The sequence below is a fragment of the Vulpes vulpes genome, chromosome 2 (assembly GCF_048418805.1).
Source record: "Vulpes vulpes isolate BD-2025 chromosome 2, VulVul3, whole genome shotgun sequence".
NCBI lineage: Eukaryota > Metazoa > Chordata > Mammalia > Carnivora > Canidae > Vulpes > Vulpes vulpes.
Window position 1 is genome coordinate 25,294,430 of NC_132781.1, and position 26,276 is coordinate 25,320,705.

Sequence of the window (26,276 nt, forward strand, 5' to 3'; positions counted from 1 at the left end):
AGATAATTCTTTATCCTGTTTCAGTGGTCCAGTGTGGGCTATTATTTTACTGGGCTACCAGTTTACTAAACTCAACATGTATTTTGTTAGAATGTAAATTCTAAGATAGCAGGAGTGATCATCTGTCCAGTGCAATGAGATATCCTTAGAGCTTAGCACAGTGCCAAGCACTTGGTAGGTATTCAGTATGTATCCAATGACAAAACAAATAGGTACGATCGCATGGCATCCATTATGCTAGATGCTATAGGACATATTGATATAGCAGAATGTATCATCTCTGTCCACAGGAAATTTACAGTCTTGTCATAAGAACATGGGCAATATGTGAAACACACCACAGCTTGACGCTGGCTGGCTTGGTTTTCAACATCAGTCAGTACCATACCCACCACAGTTAGGGCTCAAAGAACTAAGCTGGCAGTAAGCTAGGCACTGTGGACCACGGAAATATGACAGCTGATTGACGTAATGACAGAAGAGGCAGAAAATGGCCCTACATAATGTCAAATCTCTGTATAGATGTTTATTATAGATATTACTGGTTTCAGGTTCATTAATTTCAAAGTTGCTAAGTACTTCTAAGTTTGTTCCAGATGTACCTCACTAGATCCACTCGGCAGCTGGGGAATTTTTCATGTGTCAGTTGTACAGAAGTCTAAATTCTAAGAAACAGTAACCATCAGGTTGATATAGTTCCGAGAAAAATGAAACCATTCATTAAAAAAAAAAAATGAGAAAGGCACCTAACCTGCCTTGTGACATGCCTCACATTGCCGTTTAGCCAACCACTTCATCCCTGGGTCATGACTATCTCTGCAAGCGCATACCTTGTCCAGCCAGCAGAAGGAAGTACACTAGTATTTACTGAGTGCCTTCCATGTTCAACAGGCAAGGGTGCCTCTTCTTATTCCTACTTAGCAGCCACCACAAGACTTTGGGGTTGGCTTTTTTCAAACATTTTAAAAAAATTTATTTATTCATTAGAGACACAGAAGCAGAGACATAGGCAGAGGAAGAAGCAGGCTCCTTGCAGGGAGCCTGTTGCAGGACTTGATCCTGGACCCGGGATCACACCCTGAGCTGAAAGCAGATGTTCAGCCACTGAGCCACCCAGGTATCCTGGGGTTGGCTTTTAAACTCATTTTCGATTTTTTTTTTTTATCAAAGTGGTCACTAAAAAAAGAAAAGCACACATAGTTGTCCAAGTCGCATACATGGCAAGGTTTGTAAGAAGAGTCCTCCACCTACTCCATCCTATCTGATCCCGTAGGTGAGAGACGTAAATGTTCTTTTAAATGACAAAAGCAGGGGCACCTGGGTGGCTCAGTGGTTGAGCATCTGCCTTTGGCTCAGGTCGTGATCCTGGGGTCCTGGAATCGAGTCCCACCTCAGGCTCCCAGCCGGGAGCCTGCTTCTCCATCTGCCTAATGTCTCTGCCTCTCTCTGTGTGTCTCACATGAGTAAATAAAATCTAAAAGAAAAAATAATAAATAAATGACAAGCAGTGTTTGACCCAGGCCGTCTGCCTCCATGGCTCATAGTCTACTTCTACCAGGACGAATGACACTCCAAAAGAATTTAAACTTGGTTGTCCCTGTAACCAAATATCTTTTCGCACGTATCAAAATTTCACACCTCATATTTTAAGTAGGAAGATCCTAGTAGCTTTTAGTTCTACTTAGCCTTATTTTGCCTATGCCAAAACTTCTGACCCATGGAACTAATCTAAACTACTACAAATACCATTAAACTTACATTAATTATCTCAAATTAAGCAAGGGAGGAGAGACAGTAAAATTCAATTAACCAGCAAAAGCTAGGAATTAAACAAAAACCAGGAAGACAAAGAAAAATAATTGAGGGGAAATCCTCTGTGGTCATAATTAATATGTTCTTCCCAAAGACCTCTGGGCTCTCAGCCTTTTGGGCACGTGGCAGGACTGCATGTTCTGACTCTGTCCCCTCCTCTGTAGTTGGGTGGAGCCCCGGGACTACTTCTGGATGGTAGTACATCACAAGTAGAAATGGCACGCAGAAGGACAGGGCATTTTCTAACTGATGAGACCTTCTAGACTGCTCTTCCCTCTGCCCCAGGGACCACCAATCTTCAGGATGACAACTGCTATCACACTGCTATCAACCTGGGTCCCAGAGTGACTATAATGACCTACAGGATATGCACAGTGCAGTGGATTTTATTTTTATTTTTCATTTAATTTTACACAGAGTGTGTTTTTAAAACCTCTGATATCTTGCACTGGTTAGTACTCTAGAATCATGCACAATCTGGCCTTATCCTAGCTGATGCAGACGGAATCCAGGAGTGGGGTGCTGCTTCACCCCCAAAAAACTCAAATATATGGCAAAGGCTTAGGAGCTGGTGAAAAGGGGCAAGGAAACAGTTACCAGAGGCTAAAGGGACAGCAACTCTTATTATGCAGTGGTGCAATTATCGGTGAGACTATCACCTATTTATCTCAGAAGATAGAGAACTCACAGCTCTAACAGGAAAATGGACTGTTAGGACAGTGTGTTGGCTACTAGTGGCTGTATCTTTTTTTTTTTTTTAATTTTTATTTATTTATGATAGTCACAGAGAGAGAGAGAGAGGCAGAGACACAGGCAGAGGGAGAAGCAGGCTCCATGCACCGGGAGCCCGACGTGGGATTCGATCCCGGGTCTCCAGGATCGCGCCCTGGGGCAAAGGCAGGCGCCAAATCGCTGCGCCACCCAGGGATCCCTAGTGGCTGTATCTGACAAATCATTACATGAAAAGGATGGATTCAGAAAAGGACTGATCCGTCTATAATCAGGATTAAAGAAGTTCAGAAAGTCAGTGACTTGGAGGGTTAGAAGAAGTAGATAGATGCTTAATAAAAACAGAGAAGGTCTTGAGCTACAAATGCTAACTAGAATTCAGTCTTGAGGCAGAATCAAGGCAAAGAAGATGTCCACAACCACTGATAAAACCTCCCAATGGACCAAGGCAGTACCCAGTAAAATAGCTTTTCTAAAAGAGACCAAGGAGGAGGTGCTTTCACCAAAGCAATTTCTTGGTGTATTTTGCTACAAAGCCTATTTCTCTAGTGTGAAGTGTTTCGAATGCTATTAGTAGACGGGGAAATCATGTCCGTGTAACACCAAAGTCCTGTTGGTTAAAAATGATATTTTCCCCTGCAAGTTAATGTTTAAAGGGATCAAGAGAAAGCTTTCTCACAATGAACAAGATAGCCTTAGCAATATATGAAGACCTTAAGAAAAAAGCCGAACATCCTACTTCTGTACTTTCCTTAATGCAAGTAGTGGCTGGGTCAGCTGCTTCATGAACCATTAAACTTTCCATGTTAAATCTGGTGAAGTTGAAATATGTTTCCCCTCCTGTGTTTAAAAAAGTTTTTTTTTTTTAAATATTCATTTATTTATTTGAGAGAAAGAGAGAGAGCACAAGCACAAGCAGGGGGAGGGGCAGAGGGAGAGGGAAAAGCAGACTCCCTACTGAGCAGGGAGTCTCATGTGGGACTCGATCCCAGCACCCTGGGATCATGACCTGAGCTGAAGGCAGATGCTTAACTGACTGAGCCACCCAGGTGCCCCTAAAAAAAGTTTTTGATTGCCAAAGCCTACACCATCTCATACATCAGATTTTTAATTGTAACTAAATTGGTCTCTATTGTAAGCGAATGTCTTCAAGACCCTAATCTCAGAGGAGGAAACAGTCACCCAGGGGATTAAGTCAGTAAAGATTCAATTGATTGATACTCGGTGCATATGCCAATGGAGATTTAGTATACTTATAGTATATATTTAATATGTTTATGATATTTATAATTATTGTTTTTATTAATGTACTGGTTACAGTGTTTCACAGATTTTGAATGCTCTGCCTCAATCTGATTTTTTCCATAAGCCCCCACTTATTTTATTTATTTAATTAATTTATTTATTTTTTATTTACCGTTTTTTTTTTTTTATTTTTATTTATTTATGATAGTCACACAGAGAGAGAGGCAGAGACACAGGCGGAGGGAGAAGCAGGTTCCATGCACCAGGAGCCTGATGTGGGATTCGATCCCAGGTCTCCAGGATCACGCCCTGGGCCAAAGGCAGGCGCCAAACCGCTGCGCCACCCAGGGATCCCGCCCCCACTTATTTTAATGTACAATTCTGAAGAATCCAGGCAGGTATATATGACATTACAGGAGAAATACCTATACTCAAAATTAAGTCAAGGGAGAAGTATGGGACCACTAAGACAGAGTTATGTAGCAAATTTAAGTATGATTAGGATCTTTTGTGGACGTGGCTAAGGCCCATGTTGCTGACTGGAAACTAATAAAAAGCCAATTAAGTTTTTGAGAGTTGGGATGCCTGGGTGGCTCAGCAGTTGAGCATCTGCTTTTGGCTCAGGGCATGATCCTGGAGTGCTGGGATCGAGTCCCACATCGGGCTTCCTACATAGAGCCTGTTTCTGCCTCTGCCTCTCTCTGTGTCTCTCATGAATAAATAAATAAATAAAATCTTAGAAAGTTTTTCAGAGTTATACTGCCAAAAAAAACCCTCCAGACTGGGTTAAAAGAGACAGTTACTGTTCAAGACTTAAAATGGTCTCTGGGTTCTCAAGCGTCTATGGCAGGAAGCAGGATAGCTTGACCATTCCCCTAAGGGGGTATATTCTTCATTGTCCATTTCACATACAACCAAAGATGGTAATAGGAAAAGAAGAAAGGAGGGACCAAGAGGATGAAGCTAGGGAGCAAAGAAAAAAACAAGTGAGCTATTCCTAACGAGCCTAACCAGGGTCTATTCAAGAACATTCCCCAACCCTGAAGAGGCCCTCTCAATGACTGCTCAGAGATTTCAGAATTTCCTACATATCTATTCCTCCCCCTTACAAATGGAAGGATTTTTATTATGCTGCCGGTAGTCACGACTGCGTTTTGTATGTGGGGTTAGGGACCATGTGTCAGTTTCTTTCATGAGTCCCTGAGCCAAGAAAAACAACATCTGGATCCAACATCTGCATATCATCTACTTACCATCATCATACCCTTGTGTCACTCAGAGATCCTGGACTTTGAGCTTCGTGCCATGACTGGATGGGCCCTTGGGTTCCCTACCTTGTGAAGGGAGTGAGTGTATTTTGCCTATGAGAAACAGCAGCCTGAGTGCCTGATGGACAAAAGGATGGTGCTGTTTATCAAGTACTTCCAGCTGTCTCTCTGGTGGAGGCAGTGGTATCTTCCCTGCCTCTACCATAGTCATGCGGGAATACCTGACTGGTTCTAGCCATGATGCTGTGAAATAAGAGATGTACATCAGCTCTGAGCTATTGTATTTCGTTGCTAATGAGAGACCCTCCAGACCTCTTTTCTGTCTTAGGCATGGTGACCAGTAATGTACAAGAACATGGTTGTTCCATCAACCTGCATCATTGAGTGATATGAACAGAGCTTCCCTGCTGATTCATCACGGCCATGTAGTGAGAAAGAAAGCCTTCACTGATTTAAGCTGAGACTGGGGAGTGATTTGTTATGGCAGCATAACCTAGCTAATATAGTTCTTCATGAATATGTACGTGTATACATATTACACGTATCCGCTATCCCAGTCCTCAGCTAGATAGCATGGACAGAAAAATTAAGTCAAAAGTTAAACAATCAGAAAGACAAAGGGCTTAAATTCACAGGGGAGTTCTCTACTTAGTTAGAAAATAAGACCATTCTTTTTTTAAAAAAATAAGTGCTTTATTCTATTTTAAATGATGTGTACATACATGCATTCCCATATGAACCTGACACTGGTATCTAAGGGAAATTCACAAACATCAATAAACCACACAATCACAACAGAAGATGTAGTCTAACTGTTCACTTTGAAACACACATGGGCTTTCTGCACACATTTTGCTTTTCTTCACTCAATTTTGACACCTTTTATCTTATCTCAGTTTTGATGATAATCTTCCTTTATTCTCTTTCCAGAAGGTTTAAACTATCTCCTAAGAGCATAATCGAGTAACCTTTACAAAACCAAAAGCACATTAGGGAAATTAGAACATTCCATGTTTCATTATCCAACTCTTAATGTGTATGCTCAGTTCTAACTTACTCATTACATATAATCTTAACTTCATTTTTTAGAATACTCTCTAGGTGAATACACTGAGCTCTAAGAACCTGAAAGCAGACAGAAGCAGCAAATAAGAAATAGCCCTCATTGATATTTAAAGCTGTTTAAATTCATCTCTCTTTGGTATTAAAACAAGTTCTTAGAGATCATTTTCTCCTGCTTCTTAAAATAAATTCCAAACTAAAGTGGGTCATTCTTTAGTGTCTGGTTATAATTAATATTATACAACTTAGGAAAAAATGTGGTATGTTTGTCAAAGGGTATACAAATTGAGAAGCAACCAGTTCTGGCACTCTACATGCTTGACCAGCTACTGGGAAGAAAATACAGTTTTAAGAAAAAAAAAACAGGGGCCCCTGGGTGGCTCAGTCAGTTCTAACTCCTGATTTCAGCTCAGGCCCTGATCTCAGGGTTGAGATGGAGCCCCACGTAGGCACTGTACTCAGCAGGGAGTCTGCGTGAGATTTTCTCTCTGCCCTTCCTCTGTCCCTCTCGGAAAAAAGGGGGGGGGGTACCTGCATGACTCTAAGCATCTGACTTCAGCTCAGGTCATGATCTCAAGGTCCTGGGATCAAGCCCCATGTCAGGTTCCATGCTCAGCAGGGAATCACCTTCTCCATCTCTCTCCCTCTGCCCTTCTCTCCACTTTTGTGCTCTCTCTCAAATAAGTAAAATCTTTAAATAAATAAATCTTTAAAAAAAGAATTAGAAAATATAATAGCAATAGTCAAGTACAACTTCCAGAATGTGTTTTTTCTCATGCCATTTTTCCCCAAGTAGACTACAAACCAAGTTTACATGGTCTTCTAGAATGTTTATTTATGTTTAGTCTTTAAGGAAAAATAACTTTGTTCCCTGAAAAGTTTTAATAGTTAGTTTTTGACAAATCCAACAGGGTTTTTTTTCTATAAAAATATGTATCTATTCATTCTCCTTTTATGTTAAAAAGGCTATTTGGGGCGAGTCTCTTCAAGTTAAATGGGTAACTGTGTAAAACATATCACTCTGCCACCTATGCTTATCCCTCCCACTTGCAGAACCACTTCCATTAACCTGTTTCCAAAGCTCAAACTATCTATGCACTGCCAGACCATGAGTCCTGCTGAATGGAAAGTTTTCTGAAGCGGACAACTATCCATGAGGATCAGGCCAAAAGTACAAACTACCAAGAAATGGAAAGGAACAAGAAGGGAAAGATAAGTGCATATCAACAAAATTCTTCCCCCCTCCAAATTCACTAGGAAGAGTGGACAGGATGACAGTTGGGTCTGTGATAATAATGGTCTGATACTTTACTCAAACCTTTATGGCTTTTGCAGAAGGCTACTCACTTCTTTCCTATTAGGAAAGTATGTTAGTGATACATCTGCCAAGTGACAACTAATCTCAATGTCTCTGGACAAATAATAGTATTTAACAACTATATACACTTGAGTAAAAAAAAAGAAAAAAGGAGAAATCTGGAAATTTAGAAGATAAAAATCACATCTAGTTAGAGAAATCAGAAAAAGTCTGTGAAAGTCCATGGATTTCAGGGAAGCTTGAATGTATGTATATCATATTACATGTAATAAAACAAACACACAATTGAGCAAGATAAAATAAATTTAAAATAAGTAAAAAAAACTGAAGTAGGAAAGATAATACCAGGAATCAGGATAAAATAAAAGCACAAACCATCTCATACTAAATATTCTATCAGTACTGACAAAAATAAAAATTTAAATATTTGACTTGTAATTTTAAAAAATTTACAAGAATGTGTACTTTATGAAATAACTATTTAATATCTCTACCTGGTAATTAAGTTGAGTTTAAAACTCATGTCTACACTAAAAGCTTAACTGTTTTCTTTTTTTCTTTTTTTTAATTTTTATTTATTTATGATAGTCACACACACACACACACACAGAGAGAGAGAGAGAGAGGCAGAGACACAGGCAGAGGGAGAAGCAGGCTCCACGCAGGGAGCCTGATGTGGGATTCGATCCCGGGTCTCCAGGATCACGCCCTAGGCCAAAGGCAGGCGCCAAACCGCTGCACCACCCAGGGATCCCTGTTTTCTTTTTTTAAAGATTTAGTTTATTTGAAAGAGAGAGAAAGAGAATGAATGCATAAGCGGGAGAAGGGGCAGAGGAAGAGGAAGAGAGAGAATCCTCAAAGCAGATTCCTTGCAAAGTGCAGAGCCTGACACGAGCCTTAATCCCAGGACCTCAGATTGTGACCTGAACCAAAATCAAGAGGTGACTGCTTAACTGATTGAGCCATCCAGGGACCCCTAATTTTTTTCTTAATACAGTAGATTCTACTAGTCTAAAATGAAATTTCTCTGTGTCCTTGTCTTTTTCTTAAAAAGCATCTCTAGGAGTAAGACAACTTCCAAGATACCTATAGAGGACAATAGAAGTCTCACGACTTAAGATCCTAAACTGCTACAACATAATTTTAATAAGTACAGTAAGTAAGAATCATTTAGATCTCTCTGATCTTGTTCTTTTATATAAGACAAACTATTATTATGGCAAAGAATGTGTGACCAAAAAGGCTTAGTGATGGGACCAATAACTATAGTTCATTTTTAACCCAAGTTTTGGTACTGTCAACAGTTAAATGTTACCAATCTATACCTCAGTCTGTCAACATGAAAAGTGGGAGCCACGAAAACAAACTGCAAAACTGAAAGCTCAGTAAATTCTACTCTTTGATTTACAAAGTGTACATGGTATTAGTGATAATAATTTGCATTTATATGATGTTTTACAGTTTGCATAGAACACATTTATCATGCATTTGTTAAACATTTATTAAGTGCCCACTATGTGTTTGGCATTGTAGGAGCTGGAGCCATCAAGGTGTTCAAAGGTCTAAGTAGGGAGGCAGACATGAAAACCCATAATCATAGTACAGTGTAATAAGAACAACTACAAAAGACAGCACAGCACAGCCCAGTGGTGAAGAGCACAAACTGAAGCCTGACTGCCTGCATCAGAAATCTGGCTCCAACACATACCAGAGTTAGGAGGCCTTGGTTGAATTATTTAACCTATGTCTCATTTTCTGTATCTGTAGAATGAGGATAATAATTATGTTTGCCTCATGGCGTGTTACTGGGATTAAATGAGTTAACAAATATAAATGCTTATAAGAGTACTAAGCAACAGTAAGCACTGTTCTAAGTGTTCTGTGAATAAACACACTCACCTATACACACAAGATACAAAGGCCATGTGGAAAAAGGAGGTGATTTACTGGTGTAAAATGTGGTGGATCTCTCAGAGAAGTTTCAGAGATAAAAAGTTGGAGCTGGTTTTAAAAGGACAAGCAGAAGTCAGAGAGATGGAGAAGGGAAGTAGGAAAGTTGCATGCAAGAAACTCAACATGAAAAAGACAGGAATGAAACCACATAGGGTTTTGTTTATCTCATTTAAGCATCATTGCCCTCTAATGACTTGGGACTGTTGTTCCTAATTCACAGCTGAGCTCAGTTTAATAACTTTCCCACTGTCATTGCTGGTTAAGTGATGGAGCAAGCACTGGAAATCTGGTTTTCTCTTTGCCCCAGTTTACCAATCATCTCTTATGAGCTAAATAAAATTACTTCAAAAGATGTATTTAGGCCTTAAACAAAAACATATCTTGAATGATGCAAAGTAAAAAGTAAAATTCTAGACTAGTGTTCAAGGGTATAAGTTTTAACCTTAGCTAGTGAATGCCCACTTCTTTCCACAATGCCTTGAATGTTCGATTAATTCACACGAAAGGGCACCTGCGTGACTTAAGTCGATTAAGCATCTGACTTCAACTCAGCTCATGATCTTGGGGTCCTGGGACTGAGCCTCACTTACATCAGGCTCTGAGATCAGCGGGAAGCCAGCTTGTCCCCTGCCCCTTCCCTTGCTATGTATGCTCTCTCTTTCCCCAAAATCAATCAATCTTTTAAAAAAATTCACATGGATACATTTCAGTTTTCAGTGTGACTCATCTGCACTTGGTGTTTCACAGTAACCAATCTGACCAAGTAAAGATTTAAATTATGTTTCAGTTTATTTTCTTGCAACAAAATCATTAAGTTTTCAATGGATGAAACCTAAAGAAAACTGTGGACTTTATTTTTTAAAAAATTTTTAATTTATTTACGATAGTCACAGAGAGAGAGAGAGAGAGAGGCAGAGACACAGAGACACAGGCAGAGGGAGAAGCGGTTCGGCGCCTGCCTTTGGCCCAGGGTGCGATCCTGGAGACCCGGGATCTCATCCCACGTCGGGCTCCCGGTGCATGGAGCCTGCTTCTCCCTCTGCCTGTGTCTCTGTGTCTCTGCCTCTCTCTCTCTCTCTCTCTCTCTGTGACTATCATAAATAAATAAAAAATAAACTTGATGTGTAAAGAGCAAGTTACAGATATAAAATTGACAGTGAAAAAAGTTCTGTGTCACAAGATTAGTAGCATACTATAAATGTCCTTCATTTCCTAGGGTGAGCACAAAATCAACCTAGGTTGCACTAGAAAAGCTATGAACATAGCATGTGGAAGTCAACTTTACAACAAGCAAAATCTCAAATGACACACATCACTGGGCCATATTTTAGATAAATATTATAAAGTGTTCTCAGATGCCTATATTTTGTATAGTTGAAAAATACAACTAATTTTAATGCAATCTCACCTAATACAATTTCACATGTCAATTATTTTTTAAGCAGTCCACCTAATCCATTATCTGTAAGAAATGGAACTGAGAAATTCCTGTCACCTTCAGTTTTAGACAAAGCTTTTATAAAAATAAAATTTCACTGTAGTTATTTTTTCACATGCATTTAAATGAGACTGCCATTGTGTTTCCTCAATAATACGCAGGAGAAGCTAGGAGAAAGAGGACAAAGAAGGGGTACTCCTCCTAAGGTACTACCTAATTACCTTCAAGCATCAACAGTCCCCACATCTCCGTAGAAGACAATAAAAATGAATGTGCATTACTCATCACAGTGGCTTAAGCAACCTTAGCTTTCACCTGTAACCCCCTAGGGCCAAAGAAGAAATCAAATACTAAGTAGGCTACACTGCAGGACCTGGATGATCACACAGTATATTCAGAACATCTTTCCATTATTCAATTCACAAACGTCATCTAGAGACAGGAGAATGTAATTTAAACAAAGGAGTTCTTTTTAAAAGAAGAGTAAGAGTTTTGTATTACTGCTATCTTTTCCATTAAAATCTGACAAAGCCCTGGCTGCAGGAATGCTCAAATGAGATTCTGTACCCTTAAAAACAGTCAGAACATATCCACTCTTGTAGATATATAATCTTGGAAAGTCTCAGTCTAGCCTTGACCAAAGTTGTTTTATGGAATGCAACTAATTAATGCACTAGTCTGTTTTCAAAATGGCTATCTGTGTGAGTACCCTGACCATTATGAACCCTGATATCCTACTAGCTTTATTAAGAAAAATCAGAGACTAAAGGCCTTGTGAATCATTCTTGTTCACACTGTGGCTCCCTATAATGTAAGCCTTTATGGGAGGCCTATCTAATCTATATGTCTTGTCATGATGACAAGATCATCATGAACTTGAATGAAAAACTCATTCAGAAAATGAAAATAACTGAGAAAGGTCCTCATTACATTCTTATATTTTACAGAAATAAGAATCACAAATATTTTAGATGTGTAAACAACAAATATTTCAAATGCGTAAACAACACCAGGAAATGTTAGAATTTAGACCCATCAAGACTATTACTATTTTCTAATTAACAGAGCATTTTTTACACTTCAAAAATTTAATACTTGGAAAGTAAATTTAACTGAATTAGTCTTCAACCAGCAGTTGAATTCTAAAACAAAAATATTTGATGGTAGATGGGAAGGCCAATATCCTACTTAACCTGGTTTACAGCTTTGGACAAGGCAGCTGATCTCACCCATTCCTTTTTTTGGAATGTTCCTCACCCGTTTTCACCGTGTCCCCCTGTAAAACTAGAATAACAGTACCCACACCTATATAATCTGATAACAGGCAAAGTTCCCAGTACAGGGGGTGTTTCACTGCTGGCTTCTTTCTCCTTCTTATTTGAGAAACTCTTTCTTAAAGAGGTTGTAAATTATGGGTGGTAGAGCAGAGATTTATGTAATTTTAGTTGGTTGCATGCATTTTTCTGTAGTGAACATGAGGTAATGAAGATGAAAAAAAGCAAAAGATAGGGAAGGCAAAGTAAGTTTGAAAAATGAAATATGCAGGGTGCCTGGGTGGCACAATCAGTGAAGCGTCCGACTCTTGATTTCAGGTCAAGTCATGATCTCAGGGTTGTGATACAGTCTCAGGTTGGGCTCCAGACTGAGCATGGAGTCTGATTAAAATTCTCTCTCGGGGATCCCTGGGTGACGCAGTGGTTTAGCGCCTGCCTTTGGCCCAGGGTGTGATCCTGGAGACCCGGGATCGAATCCCACGTGGGGCTCCCGGTGCATGGAGCCTGCTTCTCCCTCTGCCTATGTCTCTGCCTCTCTCTCTCTCTGTGTGACTATCATAAATAAATAAATAAAAATTAAAAAAAAAACTTTAAAAAATTCTCTCACACTCTCCCATTTGCTCTCTCTTCCCTTCTCTAAAAAGAAATAAACAGGATGAAATGGGCTAAACAGACACATGAAAACATGCTCAACATTGCTCATCATCAGGGAAATGCAAATCAAAACCACAATGAGGTATCACCTCACACCTGTCAAAAGGGCTAAAATAAAAAACACAAGAAACAACAAGTGTTGGCGAGGATGTGGAGAAAAAGAAACCCTCATGTACTGTTGGTGGGAATGCAAACTGGTTCAGCCACTGTGGAAAACAGTTTGACAGTTCCTCAAAAAGTTAAACATAGAGTTACCATATGACCCAGCAATTTCACTCTTAGGTATATGCTCAAGAGAACTGAAAATAAATGTTCATACAAAAACTTGCATATAGGGGCACCTGGGTTGGCTCAGTAGTTGAGCATGTGTCTCTGGCTCAGGATGTGATCCCGGGTCCTGGGATCAAGTTCTGCATTGGGTTCCCCACAGGGAACCTGCTTCTCCCTCTGCCTGTCTCTCTGCCCCTCTCTCTGTGTCTCTCATGAATAAATAAATAAAATCTTAAAAAAAAACTTGCATATAAATGTTCACAGCATTACTCATAATAGCCCCAAAGTGGAAACCATCCACATATACATGAACTTACGAATGCATAAAGAAAATGCATATCCATACAATGTCAAAAAAAAGGAATGGAGTACTGATAGAGTGCAACATAACTGGATCCTGAAAAAATCATCCTAAGTGAAGGAAGCTACACAAAAAAGGCTACATGTTGTGTAGCTAGCAAGTCCATGGTGACAGAGAGTAGATCAATGAGTGACAGGAGCTGGGGGTAAGGAGGACCAGGGAGGGCTGCTAATGCGTTCCAGGCTTCTTTTTGAGGGATGAAAATGTTTCGGAATTAGATAATGGTGATGATTGCACAACCTTGTGAGTATACTAAAAACCACCGAATCATACATTTTTAAGTGGAGAATTATGTGGGAGATGAATTATATCTCAATAAAAAGAGATAAAATGAAACAGACTATCTGGACACAAATAGTCTCAAGGTGGACTGAAAAAATAAGATTATCTGCAAATTGTGATAGTTTACATAAAAATGACATTACTGGATGACCTAGTAGGCCGGAAACGAAGGGCTAGGCTCTAACAGCAGTAATGCAGTGACACTGAGTGTAATTGCCAACATGTCCTACACTGCTGGGCAGGCTGTTTCACCTTTCCGGCCCTGGTTTCCTCAACCAGACAGCTAAAGGATTCCCTCCAGCACTGACATTGACTGTGTTGATTATGTTTTCATTCTTTTGTCTAATTCATCTGGTCACTTACTGCCACACAGCCATTTCCAAACTTTTCAACAAGGTCTGTCACACACTCTTCTCTCCACCCCTAAATCTCCTGCCACATTCCCAAGGAGCACTGCTTTTAAAATATTGTCTCAGAATTTACATTTAGATCATACTTTTTTATTTCTTACTAACCAAATATGAAAACAGCCATCAAAATGTTTTGTTAAAAAAAAAATGTTTTGTTAGATTGTCTGGCTTTCCCATATTTCCAATGCACTTTTGAACATTAAAATTATTTTATGGGGGGCCTGGGTAGCTCAGTTGGTTAAGCATCTGCCTTTGGCTCAGGTCATGACCCTGAGGTCCTAGGACTGAGTCCCACACATCAGGCTTCCAGGTTAACAGGGAGCCTGCTTCTCCTTCTCCTTCTGCCCCCCACCCCTTGTGCTCTCTCCTGATCTCTCAAATAAATAAATTAATAAAATCTTTTAAAGTAGCTTATGAATCTCAGGTTGAGGATGCCTGGGTTAAGGGAATATATTATGTATGGTCTTGAAATAAGTATAATACAAATGAGATCAATCCTGCAACCTTATCCATGGTATAGGTTAGGTTTTTCCAAAAACAGTTTTTCCAAAACTGGGTCCACCACACTTTCTTAGGGCGGAAAGAGACAGGATTATGCTTAACATCATCCCTTGGATGATTCTATTCAGTCCTTTGCCTTAGTAAGAAAGCATTTAAGGCAAGATGCCCAACAGGATGTGGAAGAAATCCATGAAGCCTCAGATACCGGCCAATATTCATTGCTACCTTTTCCTTTTTTTAATGGTCCTTTAAAAAAAAAAAAAACATAAGCTAAAGGCTGAATGAAACAAAACCAAGTGACAATGCCACAACTGTATCAAAATTAAAGGCAAAAGTGGTGGCATAGAGCACAACTTTACTCAGTAGAGGTATTCTACATTGGATGTTAGTAAAATGACCCAATGGATTCTCTCTCCCTTTTTTGGGAAGTAGAGATGACCACAGAGAAAAAAGGGATGACTTCACCACATTGAGTTATGGTTATGAATCTTCACAAGACAGTAGATCCAGCATCTCACAGTCTTGGAAGTGACGGGACTCTATTTAGTAAAACTGTTACTCAACACAAGGTTTATTTATGAATGCCCCGATCTCCTGTTTTTCCAAAGAGAGAAATAGCTTTTTTTTTCTGATTATAAAGGTAACAATTATAGTTAAAAAGGGCTTATACAACTAAGCATTTTCTTTCTTTTTTTTTTAAAGATTTATTTATTTGAGAAAAGGGCGGGGGGGGGGGGAGGCAGAGGGAGAGTCTTAAGCAGACTTCCCGCTGAGCACAGAGCTCCATGTGGAGTTCAATGTCACGACCCTGAGATAGGGACCTGAACTGAAACCAAGAGTCAGATGCTCAACTGATCACGCCAGCCAGGCACCCTCACTAAGCATTTTCTGTCCAATTCTCACACTCTATTCTTTATTTCCAAGCTCTATCATCTATTTATATGCAAAGCATCAAGCATCTAATATAAGGAGAAGATATTTATTTACCCATTCCTTCAAATAATTACTGTTGGCCCTAACCTTCGCAAGCTTAAAATGTGTTTGGGGAGCTAGCAACTATAGAGAAAAAATAAGTCGCCACTGCCAAATAAAACAAGTGCTATTTCTTTTAAAGATGCCATATAGGGAGCCTGGGTGGCTCAGTGGTTTAGCGTATGCTTTCAGCCCAGGGTGTGATCCTAGAGACCAGGGATCCAGTCCCATGTTGGGCTCCCTGCATGGAGCCTGCTTCTCCCTCTGCCTGTATCTCTGCTTCTCTCTCTGTGTGTCTCTAATGAATAGATAAATATTTTTTAAAAAACCAAAAACGCTGCCATATAATTATTTAAAAGGGCAAGAAAGACGTAGGATACCCAGGCTATGGAAGGCTTGAGATCTGAACTAGATCCTGAAAATGGGAGGGATCTGAAAAGGCAGAGAGGAAATTAAAAGACAGTAGAGGAGAGGGCTATGTGAGTAAACTGTCATCAGGAATATTCCAGGGGTCTGGAGACAAAGACCTAGCCAAAGGAGTCTTGCCGGGGATTAGGAGGTGGTAAGGTTGTAAATACAGAGGAGGTACAGAAAATGGAGGGTTCTGATTGCAGGGCTGAGAAATCCATGCAACACCAAAGGTGGCAGAGAGGCAAAAAAAAGGAGAATTGACAGAATTTGCTTATTAGACGTGATGGATAAAGAACAAGATCATAGGGATCCCCTGGGTGGCGCAGTGGTTTAGCGCCTGCCTTTGGCCCAGGGCACGATCCTGGAGACCCAGGATCGAATCCCACGTCAGGCTCCCGGTGCATGGGGCCTGTTTCTCCACCTGCCTATGTCTCTGCCTCTCTCTCTCTCTCTCTCTCTCTGTGACTATCATATATAAATAAAAATTAAAAAAAAAAAAGAAGAACAAGATCATAGATGATGTGTGCAATCTGAATTTCCATTCCTAGAGCTCAGAAGAAAACACAGGTGGGAGAGGCAAAACAAAAAATATAAATAAGACAATCAGCCTCAAATTCAAAGAGGGTATGTCTTTTGCAGTGACTAGAGACGTCTTTTGCTAAATACTGCTAAAATTCCTTTACAATGACGATTACTGCCAAAAAAGGTAAGGCCAAACCTTCTTCAAGAATAGAATCCTCACCTTACTTCTCTAATCTCATTTCCCTCCACATCACCCCACAAACCCTGTGCACCAGATTGCGGGTCTACTCAACGTTCCCTGAGCATCCTAGAATTTCTCTACCGTCAGTTATCAGTGTATCCTGTCCCATCAGCCAAGAATGCCCTTACCTCTCTCCCTAACAAGTGAACTCCACTGATTTTTCAATATTCAATTCAAACACAACTTATTCTTCCTGAAATTCTCCAACCCCATCATCACTTCTCCTGTATTTATACTCTGCCTCTACTACCTCTAGTATACTTATTCATTCTACTTTGTATAAAAATTGTTTACCTGTCCATATTCACATTGCCAGTGATTGGTTTAGAGGTGGGCCCTTTTTAAAAAAAAAATTTATAGATTTTATTAATGAGACACACACACACACACACACAGAGGCAGAGACACAGGCAGAGGGAGAAGCAGGCTCCATGCAGGGAGCCCAACATGGGACTCGATCTGGGGGTCCCCAGGATCACGTCCTGAGCTGAAGGTGGCGCTAAACCACTGAGCCACCAGGGCTGCCCTAGAGGTGGGCCCTTGACCAAGTTTTGGTTAGTGAGATTTAAGTGGAGGTCAGCTGGAAGGCTTCTGAAAAAGATTTCCAAACTATTTATTTATTTATATTTTTTAAAGATTTTATTTATTTATTCATGAGAGACACAGATTGAAAGAGAGAGAGGCAGAGACACAGGTAGAAGGAGAAGCAGCCTCCATGCAGGGAGCCCGACATGGGACTTAATCCCAGGTCTCCAGGATCCCACCCCGGGGCTGAAGGCGGCGCTAAACCGCTGAGCCACCGATTTCCAAACTCTTAAAAAGCATAAGAAAGCAATAACCACACCCTGCTGGAACTCCTCTTATCTAGATATGATGCCTAGAATGGAGGTGCCCATCTCGTACCCATAATGGAAGATGGCCAAAGGACAAAGTAGACATTTCCTAGATGGCAGAGAGGTGGGAAGAACGTGGGTCCCTGGTGATGTCACTAAACCACAGACTTAAACCAATCCCAGACTGAGGCATCTTATTACTTGTAATGATACATTTTCTCTATTTTAAAATTATTTTGAATTGGATTATCAGTTCCAACCCAAAGCATCCTACTTGATACGGTTACATTTAAGATGCAAATTAGACATCTAAGTACAGGTATCAAGTAGTCAGTTGGCTCCAAGAATGTGGAGATGGAGAGGAAGTCAGGTCTAGAGGTGAATATTTGGGAGACATCAGCATACAGAAAGAATTTAAATTTGGGGACTGGGAAGACAGCATAAAGAAAGAAAAGAAAAGCTCTGGGGCACCCTCAGGGCAGAGGAGAAAGAACCAACAAAGAAGGGAGGAGAAATTAACACACAGGTAAAAGGAAACACTAAACTGCAGGCCAAGGAAGTGGGGACATAAACACATTTTCTCAAGAAAGAAGAACTGGTCAACTGTATCAAATGCTGCTAAAGCACTGAGTAAGACAGAGAAAACTGACCACTGAACTTAGTGGCTGAATCATTCCCTAACCTGAAGGCCCCTGGTCCTTCGGAGAGACTCCTTTTCCCTGAAAACAAAAACAAAAACAAAAACAAAAACAAAAACAACACAGCAGTCTTGAGTTAATTAGTATACTGGCTCAGGGCTCAGACTTGGGCAGGGTTCTGGAGCTCCCACTCCCTAGCTGAGGGGCCTCCTTAACCAGCTGGCAAGGGTGTGATGAGGGAACAGAAGCTGAGGAACAGAGCTGGGGTTGGAGTCAAGACAGGGGAAAGGTCTGAATTTGGTGTTTAAAGACGGAAGAGACCTGAGTGTGCTTGAATGCTGATGGGAAGGAACACTTCTTAGCATAGGGTACCCATTACAAGAAAACATTCTGCAATTTGTTATAGTGGGAGGTTGGTTTGTTAAGCTTTTTAAAAATTGTGTATAGAAGAAAAGATATGATAAAACCACAATCTTAAGCTCCACCTCATTTTAGAACCTATCAACCAAAAGAAAAGAGATGGTACACTGCAAAAAGTAGTTAATAATAAATAGTAAATGACAAGTGTCTACTTTTCTCTTAGTTATACTATAAAAATGGTTCTAATGTTAAAACACAAACCGGAAGTACTAAACCACAAAAATCCAGATATCAAAAGCTAAGGAAATCTAGGTAACAAAAGCGAAGGAAATCTATAATACAGCTACCTAAAACCATTTGGAATACACCTAAAACAGTCAGTCTTCAATACTTTCTCAAATCTTAAGTATTTTTTTTTCTTTTGGTCTTATCGAAGAAATGTGTTGTCTGGAGATAAGCTTTCTATAAACTTGTGTACAACAACCACATAAGAAAATATTAAAACATTTTTATGTTCACTTCAGGAAATTCTAAAATTTAAAACCACTCCAACTTAAAATATGACCACTTCAAAGAATAAGGGATAATCTCAAAGTTAAGACCAAAACAGCTTTTGATACAAACCACTGCATGTTACAGAAACAGTAACCTAGTTTCATTTTGAGTGTAGTGTTTGTTGCCCTCAAGGGACCTACAACTTTCGAGCAAGATTTTTTCATTAAATGCCAGATAACAGGTAAAGTATGGGGGGGGGGTGGATTTCAATACATCTTCATGCTACAACTCATCTTAACTCTTCAGGTTAGGGAAGAAAGACCCCATTCCTCATGAACACACACACATCCACTTCACACTGACAAACCTCTGTTAGTTACTGGTGACAAAACACTGAAACTTTAATTCTAGGCTAACCTAACCTATAAAACATGTAGCGATTTAACAATCTGCTTCTAAGGAGAAAAACCCCAAAATACAAAACCCCTCAGCATTACACAAAATTATTCTTGGCTATTTGCTTCCTGGCCCAACAACTGTTCAGTAATAACCTGGGCAGGAGAAGCTGTGAAAGATGTTCAAATACAAAAGGTATTTTTCCACATAGAAATCTTAATTACCTTTCCCCAAAATATAATTCTCTGTATTGAACTGTGAACGACTGTACATGTTACACTAGGACAAAAATCCCAAACATCCAGGTTTCTGAATGAATAACCTGTTTTAAGACACTATCTGCTCATAAACTCCAGAGAAGTTACTTTTAGGGTATGAAAAATTAATTAGTAACAATACACACTTTAGAGATTTATATTTTAACTGCACTGGAATGTCTAAAAAAATGAGTCCATGAACAGCAAAGGCACGGAGCTCAAGAGGAAGTAAACAGACTCCTGGCTTGCAGACAAATGAGTAGGTGGGTGGAGGAAACATTTATGTGGGGAAGATGATTTTTATATAATGTTTCTTAATCTAAAGAAAACCACAGCTCTTCACAATATATGTACTATAAATAGATGTAATAAAAACTCTGAATAAATATTTACTTGCATGCTTGTTTTGTTTTTTAAATAACTTTTGTCATTACTCAAATCCGATGAGTGGTCAAAATAACCAAGCCAACATGACCAAGCAGGTTGCCCAGAGGCCTGAGGACATATGACTAAATTTAATTCCCCTTCATCTATTTATGTTGAAGAAAAGATTTTAGTCAGTAATGTGGACTCTGACTCCACTCATACTTCCTTTACCACAATCAAAGAATTTTCACAGTAATTCACATCAATGCAAATTTTCTATCACTACTTTTGGCAATATCTTTAAGAAATGTGGCTAGGGTGACCAAAAAATAGTTCTGATCACAGAAACATTGTTCAAGTAATCACTCCCTCCTTCCTCAGCTCCTCCCCACTAAAAAAACCACATTTATCTAAGAGTCAGAAAGTTCCTGTCAGATAAGTACTAGTCTCTTTTATAAATGGAGGAAACTAAGGCCCACTGGCTAATAGGTGAGTCAGAGAGATTCTGAAAGAACAAGAACTAGTTGAATATATAACTGCTCTGCTCTTTTCTCCCTTAAAATCCAAGCAGAAGACACATGACCTTGGGGGGGGCGGGCAGTGAAAGGGAGTGAAAGGGAGAGGTGGTGGGAAGGAGATTATTTAGATTTTCTCATGTTTTTATAATGAACATGCATTTTTCCTATAACAAACAAAGCACTTAATTCTATACTAAAAAAAATGAATTTATCATACCCATTCAGAACTCAATATACAAGACCATTTAGATGCAAGTGTTAATGAAAGAAAGTTGGGAAAAAAGTGCAATCATAATTTAACTAAGCACAAAAACATTTAAAATCTACACCAAGCTCCCAAATATCAGCAAGCTTTTAGTAATAGTCAACAAATACTTATTGAGTACCAACAATATATGAGATACCATACACATTACTGTGAACATAACAGATATGATCCCTGGCATGGATATTGTCAATTAGTTTATAAGTAGGGTGAGCATATGTTCTACTTTGCTGGGCAAAGTCCTGGTTTATACCTTTTTCTCACAAAGTAATTATTAATAATACCCCTCTCATGTATCCCCCAGTCTGGACAATAAATTATATGGTTATCTATTTATGCAAAAACAAACTACTCTTCCTATATGGTAACATGTTTGTAAAATGTGTATCATTTCAAGGTTTCATCTTTTTTTAAGTTAATTTTATTCCTTTTTATTACACATTAAATTTTCTTAAATTATAAAAAAGTAAGTTATTTTAGACATTCAATTTTCCTATATATGTACTTGTTATACAATGAAGTCAAAGACTGGCTTTAATCAAGGAAGAGGAAATCAAAATCTGATTTTATCACATCAAAAAATATACACAAATAAATCAAATTAATAAAAAATAAAAACTTCATATCTTGTCATAATGGAAAGCAAGGGAGCTATCAAAGACTATGAGGGTGCCTGGGTAGCTCAGTCGGTTGGTTGTCTGACTCTTGATCTCAGCTCAGGCCTTGATCTCAGGGTGGTGAGTTCAAGCCCCACACTTAAAGCAATAATAATAACAAAATAAAATAAAATAAAATAAAATGCAATTCTGTGACCTGAACATTAAAAAAAAGACAAGACTCAGGAGCCAGCCTGATAAGCTCCTAATGGACAAAGATACCACAACTGAGTTATCAACGAGGATTAACAACAGTAGTGGACTGAAACACATTGAATATGCTTAAATCCACTGGTCACCTTTAGAGGATGCTAAGAGAACCAATTCATTTGTTTGAAAACTGGTAAGTGAAGGGCAAGAATCAAGTATTTAGTCTGTCATTCTTATCAGATCTATACCTTAAAGAAACTAAATACTTGTTGAAGGGAAAATTTTTTAGAAGTATTCCAGCTGGGCAGCCCGGGTGGCTCAGCGGTTTAGCACTGCCTTCAGCCCAGGGCATGATCCTGGAGTCGCAGGATCGAGTCCCACATCAGGCTCCCTGCATGGAGCCTGCTTCTCCCTCTGCCTGTGTCTCTGCCTCTCTCTCTCCTCTCTGTGTATTCTCATGAATAAATAAATAAAATATTTTTTTAAAAGAAGTATTCCAGCTAATAGTTGAAGAAGAAATTATAGCATTAGATATCATTTTGCAACCCCTAATGAGTTGATATGGGCAAAGATCCTCAATGGCTGATTAACAGTACCAAAAAAAGAAACAACCAACACTATGTTTCCTGGCAGATCTGTATGCTAGCACCTATTAAATAGCCTGGCCACAAGAAAAACTGAACTTTAATCTGTCAAGCTTGTAGATCTAAAAATCTATTTCTAAAAAATAAAAGGGACTGAGGAACATGTTAAATGACACCACATGGATGCAATCAGCAAAATCCAGACTCTCAGAAACTATACAACAAATGATCTGGATTCTTCAATTAAAACTGCAAGAAAAAAAAAAAAGAAAAGAAAACAGAGAAGAAAGGAAGGAAGGAAGGAAGGAAGGAAGGAAGGCAGGCAGGCCAGCCAGCTGGCCAGCCTGCTAATCACTCTTCTTTGGACCCTAATTCAACATTCTAGCCTGTGTCTGTTGAAAAAACAAGTTAAAAAAACAATTTTGAGTCAACTGGGAAATATAAACACCAACTGAATACTTAATGAATGTTCAAGGAGGTTTTTTTGTAATAATGGTATTGCAGTTGTCTTTTAAAGAAAAAAATTCTTATATTTATAAATAATAGGGGCAGCCCCGGTGGCGCAGCGGTTTAGCGCTGCCTGCAGCCCAGGGTGTGATCCTGGAGACTCGGGATTGAGTCCCACATCGGGTTTCCTGCATGGAGCCTGCTTCTCGCTCTGCCTGTGTTGTGTCTCTGCCTCTCTCTCTGTGTGTCTCTATAAATAAATAAAATCTTTAAAAAAATATTTATAAATAATAGAATTTTTAAAAAAGTAATTTTTATATCCAACATGGTGCTTGAACTCATAACCTGGAGATTGAGAGTCAGATATTTTACCAAGTGTGCCAGCCCAGTGTCCCTTGAATGCTTCAAGGGACACTTTGAATTTACTTCAAAGTTAATTACAGAAGGGAGTACAGTGAAGGGAGAATATATATATATGAAACAACATTGATCATGGGAGATGAACTAATTAGGTTTATTACACTTTTCTTGTTTCCCCCATCCCAAAACAGCACTATCTCCTTTGAAAGACCAAAAATAAGATAATAGGACCCTAACCTGACAATTAGGGAAAAAAAACACCAAAATGACTACAATTAAATCTAAATTAAGTTTTTGGTATGACTAAGGAATTATAGAGGAAGTAAAATGTAGTGTGAAAATCCCTTCATATTAGGACTACTGTGTATTTTATTGCTGTTTATACAACTTAAACTCATGTTTCTAAAAACTGTAATGCAGGCAATAGGGTAATATTTTTAATTCAATGAAACTTTAATTCCAAATATGCTCACATGTAACGATCAAATATAAAGGAAAAATTAAACATGTTAGAAGTAAAACAATTCACCTAGGAAGGTCACCACTCAGTCAAGGTCAAAATCCATCCTTCTAGACAGTAGCCACCACCATATTTTGCTTTTAATTTTTCAAGGACAGAACAATAAAACTAAATGCAGACCTGGCTGCAGGTAAGGTTGTAGATCTATATTGCTCAAGTGCATAGTCAATGTTTCCGCAGGAACTGGCTTGCAAGCTGACTTATAGGTGTTCTCTAGCTGATACACTATACAGCGGGGTCTGCCACTTTTGTATATACAGGTCCAACTAAGAGACAGCTATGCAAACACAGTGCACACACATTTATAGACACGTAGGTGGGAAGAAATGATTGTTTTAGATGGTTTTCTAAATTTGTCACACTGAGATGACCAAGAGTCTCTTCTTATTCAGTCAGTGTAGTGGTGATGGTGAGCAAAAGGGTTTGAAGTGTTTCACTGCACAAAAGTCAGATGTAAACACAGGTGATAAACACGGCTCTCACTGTTAAATAAAAACCCACCTTCTAAAAAAAAAAAAAACCCCACCTTCTTCCCTTCCTGGTTTGCTCCCTCAATCCTAAAACAGCAAATGTCATGTATCCTCAATTCTAAGCCACATATTTTATTGCTTCTAAATTTTTTTTAAGATTTTATTTATTTATTCATGAGAATACACAGAGAGGAGAGAGAGAGAGGCAGAGACACAGGCAGAGGGAGAAGCAGGCTCCATTCAGAAAGCCTGACGTGGGACTCGATCCAGGGTCTCCAGGATCACACCCTGGGCTGCAGGCGGCACTAAACTGCTGAGCCACCGGGGCTGCCCTATTTTATTGCTTCTAATACAAGAATGCTACATATTTTCCTTCAGTTCAAGGATGCTATTGATTTTAAGTTTTTATTTCATGGTCAAGTCTGTGGAAGATCCAAATGAATCAGCTATAGTCTCTGAGCTCCAAAACTCCTGCTCATTTTTGGCTGTTCCCTCTACCTTACCCCACTATGTAATGAACCAGCCAGTCCTAGTTTTACAAATTGCCCTGTCCTCCCCGTTCCATTTGCTAACACAACCTCCCAGTTCAGGCCTTAATCATCTAATGCAGAGGTAGCAGTCTCTCTGACTCCCTCTTTTAAGACACTTTACACAGACATCTTCTAAACTACATTTCCCTAAAGAATTTGATCATGTAACTCCCCAGCTACAAAATCTTTATTGGTTTCTAAAGCCTTGGAATGAAATATAACTCCTCAGCAGAGCATTCCAAAAGCCCTCCACCATCTGAGCCCCACTTTTTCAGTCTTAGCTCCTAAAGGCCTCCTCTCCTACCTACCATCCTTGTGCTATTTCTCAAACACACCTTGATTTTCCCTACCTCTAAACATTTGATTATGTTACTCTTTCCTTCTACCTAAAACATTGCTACTCCCCCATCATTTGATTATAAAATTCTAGCCATCTTCCAAGACCTAGTTCAAATGCACCTTCTCCTTTTTCTTGACATCTTTGTTTCCTAGAATGCTTGAGAGTATTTTTTTCATCTTAAAAAAATATGGCATGTTAATGGAGGAAACGCTCAAAAGAGTTCCACTTATTCTGGGAGGAAAGTGATTCTTAAAAATCCACATCTACTTGATGTCGCCAATTCCTTCTTCCTCTTCCATAAACCAAACAATTTCAAGGAATGATTCAAATTAATATCATGAGTTTAGATGTCATGGGTTGTCTCAGGAAGGAATCTTTCCATTACCAAGTGTGGAGTGAAAGATATCCAGGTACTTCCCTATTTATAATGGTATCCTGCCTCAAGGCCAGCACGTTTTTCTCGCATAACACTTAAATTCTCTCAGAGCCAGTCATTACAGAGTGTGAAACCATCCAGCACATTAGACTGGTGACTACCACTTGTGATTAACAGACAAGTTAATTTCCCAGTAAACAGAAGATGGCTATTTCCCATGTGCTCCTGGAGACAGCAACTCGTAACTATATTGCAATGGGTACCACTGTGCAAGAGTTACACTTTTCCATATTATAGATCATGTTTTTATATGGAACACAGAGGGGTGCAGAAAAAATCTTCAAGCATACTCTAAAATGGCCTTGGGGGGGGAACTGTCTATAAATGTCAGAAGATAACTTTCAGAACTATTATTGTTAAAGATAACTTAAATTTGTCTAAATAGAGATCCAGACACATTATACATGGTACATACCATGTATCACTAAAATTAATCTATGAATAGATATTCAAGCTCATTTAAGCATAGAGTTTATTTTTTTATTATTTTTTTAAGCATAGAGTTTAAAAGCCTGATTTAGGATGTTTCCAAATAGAAAAGGGATATTAGCTGAAAAACTAGTGAAATCTGAATTAACTCTGGAGTTGACAGTAATATACCAATGTTGGTTCTTCAGTTTATGTAAGACTTTAACATGATTATGTAAGGATTTAACAGTAAGGGGAACAGGATAAGGGGTATACAAATACTCCTTCTGCAACTTTTCTGTACCTAAAATTATTCCAAAATTTAAAACTTATTTTAAAAAATTTAAAAAGAGGGCTACTTGGCTGGCTCAGTCAGTGAAGCATGTAACTCTTAACCCTGGGGGTGTGATTTCAAGCCCCACATTGGGGGTAGAGATTATTTAAGAACAAAACCTTTTTTTTTTTTTTCAAATGAAATTAATTTATCTGTTTAAGTTTGAATGACATTTATTTTTAAAATATTT

General features: G+C 39.0%; 1 protein-coding gene across 1 annotated transcript in view; it reads right to left on the reverse strand.

The window, feature by feature from the left end:
* Positions 1-26,276, reverse strand: part of ZNF652 (zinc finger protein 652) — a 65,861-nt gene that overhangs the window by 23,855 nt on the left and 15,730 nt on the right. The window lies entirely within an intron of this gene.